The sequence below is a fragment of the Tupaia chinensis genome, unplaced genomic scaffold (genome assembly GCF_000334495.1).
Source record: "Tupaia chinensis unplaced genomic scaffold, TupChi_1.0 Scaffold000477_1, whole genome shotgun sequence".
In the NCBI taxonomy this organism is placed as follows: domain Eukaryota; kingdom Metazoa; phylum Chordata; class Mammalia; order Scandentia; family Tupaiidae; genus Tupaia; species Tupaia belangeri.
The window spans coordinates 2611252-2617430 of NW_006159986.1; the positions used below are offsets into that span (position 1 = coordinate 2611252).

General features: G+C 39.1%; 1 pseudogene; it reads right to left on the minus strand.

Annotated features, from left to right (window-relative positions):
• The window catches only part of LOC102475825 (keratin-associated protein 9-1-like), a 31336-nt pseudogene that overhangs the window by 17605 nt on the left and 7552 nt on the right, over positions 1–6179 (minus strand).

Here is a 6179-nt window from a genome sequence, read left to right on the forward strand (position 1 = left end):
TATATATATATATATATATACACACACACACACACACAAACACACACATACACACACTAGAATATTAGTTGTAGAAAACAAAATGAATTTCTGGCAATTGAGATAAACTGGATAAACCTAAAGATAAAATGCTAAGTCAGGTTTTGTAAGATAAATACTATATGTGTCCACTTAACAAACACCAAGTGTACTAACTCACTACCAGAATGTAAATGACTTGGTAGCGTACACACAGAATAATGATAGATACTAGAAGCTATTTGAGGGGTGGATGACAGGGATCTGGAGGAATTGGTTAATAGTCACAAAAGTACATGTAAATAAGTGGAATATGTTCTGGGGCTGCATACCAGTGAAAATAAAGTCATCAACAATTTAATATTAGCCTAATAATATTAATACTTCAAAAAAAAAGCAGAGAATATTTTAAATGTACATAATATACTAAATGGTGAGTATGGTGAATATTCTTTTATTCTTGATTTATTACTATACACTGTATATATGCATTGAAAAACAATCCATAGTATGCCTTACAAAGATGATAATGATCATATAAATCAGAAATTTTAATAATAATCTAACTAAAAAAATTGAGCTAATTTTGGGGGAAAGGGGACATGCTTTTATTTGCTTACCAGGCACTTTTATCTCAATGAACATTTATGACATCTTTAATAGGTATTCTGATCCCTTTTTTAGAGAAAATCAGTTCTAGCTTGAGAAATTTAAGTAATATGCCTAATATCATGATTGGCATACAGTACAGTCAAAATTCAGTGCCTACTCTTTCAAATTCCTGACTACATGGGCTATCCTATATACTGAACTTTCTCTGTTTAAATCTGTTCAAATAAATTAATAGAATGTAGTTTATCGATAGCTTTTTTCTTTTTTCTTTCTTTTTTTTTTTTTTTTGTGGCAGGTGCAATCCATAGCTGCTGTCATGTTACATGTGTTAAGTTCAAAGATAACTTCCTTTAAATCTTTTGCTATTTCTGCTGTGAGACTGAGTTCTGGCTTGAATGAAACTCATGTTGATGAATGCCAACTTAGTGTCTTAATTAAAAGGTCTCCAGATAACAAGTACTACTGTGTTGTGCAGAAAAAAGAGGCAGAAATATGCCTAGATACCATTAGTAAGAATAATGAACAATTTTGATTCTTTTGAAGGCTAGAAAGTTTTATTGAGGAAAATCAAACAATTCCACATGCAAATGGGGTCCACAAAAACATTATCAAAAAAATACAGAAGGGGGAAATTTGAAGAGTCCCATATTTTGAGTCAGAATTAAGATCTGGAAACCGTTGATGCAGAATCTGACTGTAAATTCTTACTCACTAGTTATAAAATGCTTCTACAAAAGAGAATAAGTAATATAGGGACCAGAGTTCTCCACATTAGTCCATGGGCTTGTTTGTGAGTTTATGATCTCAGGAAGTCCACATGTTTTGTTGAACAGATGCTTTCCGCTTGGACTAAAGGATAGGGACAAAAATGTTCATGGATCCAGAACAGGAAACTCAGCAAGAACCGCCACAGCAGCTGGGGCGACAGCAAGTTGTTCTACAGCAGGTGGTCTGGCAACATGAGGGGCGGCAACAGCTGGACACACAGCAGCTGGGACGACAACAGCTGGGCCTGCAGCAGCTGGATACACAGCAGGTAGGCTGGTAGCAGGTGGTCTGACAGCAGCTGGGACGGAAACAGCTGGATCCACAACAGCTAGAACCAGAACAGCAGGGCCTACAACAGCTGGACACACAGCAGCTGGGGTGGCAGCAGGTGGTCCTGCAGCAGGTGGTCTGGCAGCAGCTGGGACGACAACAGCTCGACCCACAACTGCTGGAGCCACAGCAGCTGGGCCTACAACAGCTGGACACACAGCAGCTGGGGCGGCAGCAGGTGGTCCTGCAGCAGGTGGTCTGGCAGCAGCTGGGCCGACAACAGCAGGTCTCCTGGCCACAGCCCTGGCTAGAGCAGGTGGAGCCACAACAGGAGTTGACCATGGTGTCAGAGAGTGGAGGTTCTGGGTGGGTTTTCAGGAGAGTGATGTTCTGGTAATGAAAATCCCTATGTGCCACAGCTGCTTATATACTGTCCCATCAGGTACTCTTAACATATTTTTGTTGTTTTGTTCATGTAATAACTAAGTAATTATCAGATTGCAGAGTAATGGTGGCTCACTTAATGGTTTAAACTTGTTAGAAGACCACAATCTTTTCATCCTCCCCAAGAAGGGTCTCATGTGACACCTGAATTTGGAATTGTCTATCTCACTCTCTCTTTTTATATCTCCTATCATGACGAATTTGTTAGTCATATTTCCTGTTACACATTTCTTCTAATGACCAATGGAGAGGAAAGCCTATCTGCATAATATGGCATTTGGCTTGGGACAAGAGGAAAAGGGCCTGTACTAAGAGTTATTTTTGAGCAATGAGGAAGGAGACAATTCTACATCTGTTTATGTTGGTGAATCTATGCCTCTGGAATGGGTTTCCCTGGAAGTTTCAAACTTTGGATCATGTTCTGTATCTTCAAACCCTGGCAGGCCATTTATCTGTATAGTGAATGCTATTGCAATGCTACATAGTTTTTAAAGTTGCTTCTCCGCTGTCTTATAAGTTTATATCCTGTCACTTCAGCTGGTCTCTTAGACTGGAAGACATAGGCTCATTTTTATTCCTTATCTCATTCCTAATTAACAATATTTTTCCCCCCAGTGGAGTACAAAAAAATGTTAAATAATCAGAATGTGCCTCTCCTTCAGAATTTACTACGAGAGCTGGGAAATCTCCAGTTAAAAATCTGTCTTTAGTAAATTCTATTTTGTTAAATTATTATTTTTTGTTTTTCCTCTATTTTGTGTCAATCCACATTGAGTATGCCTCAGATTCATCTGGAAGGCTTGCTGAAACACACAGTGCTGGCCATATTCCCAGAGCTTCTGATTGCAGATGGAGCCCTAGGTTTTGTATTTCTACCAAGTGCCCAGATGTGGATGCTTAGACCACCCTTGCATGTAATGTTCATCCAGATTTTTCCAGAAGCATCTAAATCAAGTTCCTGCCCTATTAGTAAAGCAAATATTTTGACTAGATAATCTTAGAGCCACATGTAATCAACCGTTAGGTTATCAGTATTCTTTAAAATTTCCTCAAAAAAAATTAAAAGTTCACTGGGAGGACCAGACACACACACACACACACACACACACACACACACACAGAGTTGTAATATAATATGGTGAAGCAACACTAAAGGAGTTCATATTAATGTGTTTTACCAAAAGAGAATTGTGTATAGAGCAAATTAGCTAGCATGACAATGTGGTATATTTATTCATATATTACTATTTCTACTTAGCTTTTTTTTTTTTTTTTTTTGAGAGAGATTTTCACTGTAGGGCGCGTGCGCTCGCCAGACAGACAGAGAGAGACATAGAGACAGAAAGCGAGAAATCACCCCCCAGGAGGGATGGTCACGCCGCAATCCCTTCTCCTCCATTCTCCTCTCGGGATCTTGGGCACGCACGCACACGCGCCCAGCGTGAGTTTTAAGCCACCGGGTCCGGGACACGAACCACGGTCGACTACGTGGGAGTCCAGCGACATAGCCATTACGCTAACTGCTGGTTCCCTTTCTACTTAGTTTTTATTCACTTTTTTAATTTAGAAAAACTTGCATTCATTGAAATGCATGCATACTGTGTGTACTACTTGATAAAATTTAATAAAGGAATATATTTAGATAATCCCCAGACCTATCTCTATACCAAAATGTTCCCCAATGTCACTTCGGTGAACTTTTAACCACCATCAAGACAGCCACTATTCTAATATTTTTTCATCATAAATCAGTTTTGATCTATAACTTTAAACAAGTGATAAGTACTCTAATTACTTTCCGGTCTGGCATTTTTTAGTTTGACATATGCTTTTGGGAGTCGCTGATGTTGACGCACGTATCATGAGTTTTTTCCGAGATATATGAATGCATTCTGAGGCTTCATTTTAATTATTGCCAGCCAATTTTGTTGTTAGAGAGACTGACCCTGTTTTTCCAGGATGAAGGGGATTTTCTGAACCCAGAACTTTAATTACCAAAACCAGGAAAATCCAGGCAAAGAAAAGTTGGTCACTATATAATCACATTTTAAAATGTCATAATTAAGACTATTTAAATAACGAACCCCTTGCAGCATTTTATCACATTAACTTGCTTAACAAACTCCTGGTTTTCACATTTTTATTTCATAGACGTATGTTTTAAAAGCTGGAGAACATCAATTATTGTGAGACAACATGGTATACTGAGAGGGAAGATTTTCACTTGATTTACTCTGTATCAGAGACTAACGAAAAATATAGAAAATAAAGAGTTTTTGGATATTAGAGAAGAGTTTTCTGTATAAATTTAAGGAAACAAAAATAAGCACAAAAACTTTCCCCTCAAGTGCAAAAGAAGATTACATTCTCATTACAGTGAAATACATAAAGAAACACAGCCCTTAAATGGTGGTTCTCAAAGTTGACTGAATACTGATATATGGGGAGTGTTCAAAACTACAGATGCCTAGCTGCTACCCCAAAACATCATGATTTCATTAGTGTGAGTAAAGACAGGGACATCACATCATTTTAAAGCACCTTAGGCAATCCCAAAGGGTGGACAACCTCAAAATCCACTTTCTTAAATGGGCTATAATTATATGCATTTGTGTAGTATTAAAGGTTACAGATGTAGCTAAGATCATTGAAAAGTGGTGGCATCAATATAATAGAGGAAGCAATCATGAATTTGAAAGAACAGATATCACAGATGAAAACTGATTTTGTGTTTCGAAACACAGCACTATCAAAAAACAACGGTCCCTATAACAAAGAGATAAGGATGGTACTCCCTTGAACACACCCTCTATTACAATGATTGTCAATAAAATGGTGATTTTGCACTACAACTCAAATGAAATGCTGTGAAGAAGAAGACTGAAGAAACTAAGCAAAAGTTGAAAAGAAGAAACAGGAAAATGTTCAGAACGTCTACCATTTTATTTGACAGGCAACTCAAGAGCTCATATGACCTCATGCAAACATTTATATTGCATCAAAACTGTTTTGAAGGGCAATGATACTGAGATTAAAGCACTGCAATCTCTAGAACAGTGTGCTCTAAAACAGACCCAAAAGTTGGCTTTGAGAGCTAGTAGTTTATTTGGCAGGTAATGACTAGAAGGGCTATAGGGATATTGGAAATGATCTAGGGATGAAAGGAAGCCCATATAGAATGAGCTAATGACCAGAATACTCCGGTAGACACCTGGAGTTCGATTGACCTAAGACCTCTGGAGTACTGCTACAACAGGCTTCCAGTATAGGAGAAAAAAGCTAGGCCATTTATTCACCATCTTCTCTTCCAGTGGGATAGCTACTTCTAGAGGCCTTTGTCCTCTGTCTTTATTACGTTACTTAATTCAGGGAAAGTCCTTAGGAAGATTTTCCCAGGTGTTTCTTCTAAACCAGTATATTTCTATATTAGAGGCAGGAGTGTCTCTAGAATAGAGGTGGAGCCAAAGAAATTATCAATCATAGGCTTCTTTTTCTGCAGAGAGAACAGCTAAAAAGTTGACAGAGAAGAAGGAAGATTCAGAAGAAAAAATAATGAAACACAATGACTTTATATCTGTGTGCTTGGACAACCAAGATTTATTTAAAGTGGAGAATGTGTCTACATGGGAAAATATGGCAGAAAGCAAATATTTCCATTGGAGTGACAGGAGAGTTGACATACTTCAGAGGAAGTTCAAATTCCGATCATTTTGGGGGACAGATGGTAATGTAGTGGGGTTACGGGTGGTGAACTTGAAAGTCTGACATAACTTACAGATCAGTTAAAACTGAGGTTTCACAAATGGCATCCCATGATTCAGCTCACAGAGGGACTAGACCATGAATACTGGTCGACAAAGAAGAGGCAAGTGCAGTCAAGAACACTCAGCAGCAAAAACCACTAGAGCAGGCAGGGCATCAGCAGGTGGTCTGGCAGCAGCAGGGGCGGCAGCAGCTGGACACACAGCAGCTGGGACGGTAGCACGTGGTCCTGCAGCAGGTGGTCTGGCAGCAGGTGGGGCGACAGCAGCAGGGGTCGCCACAGCTCTGGCCAGAGCAGGTGGGGG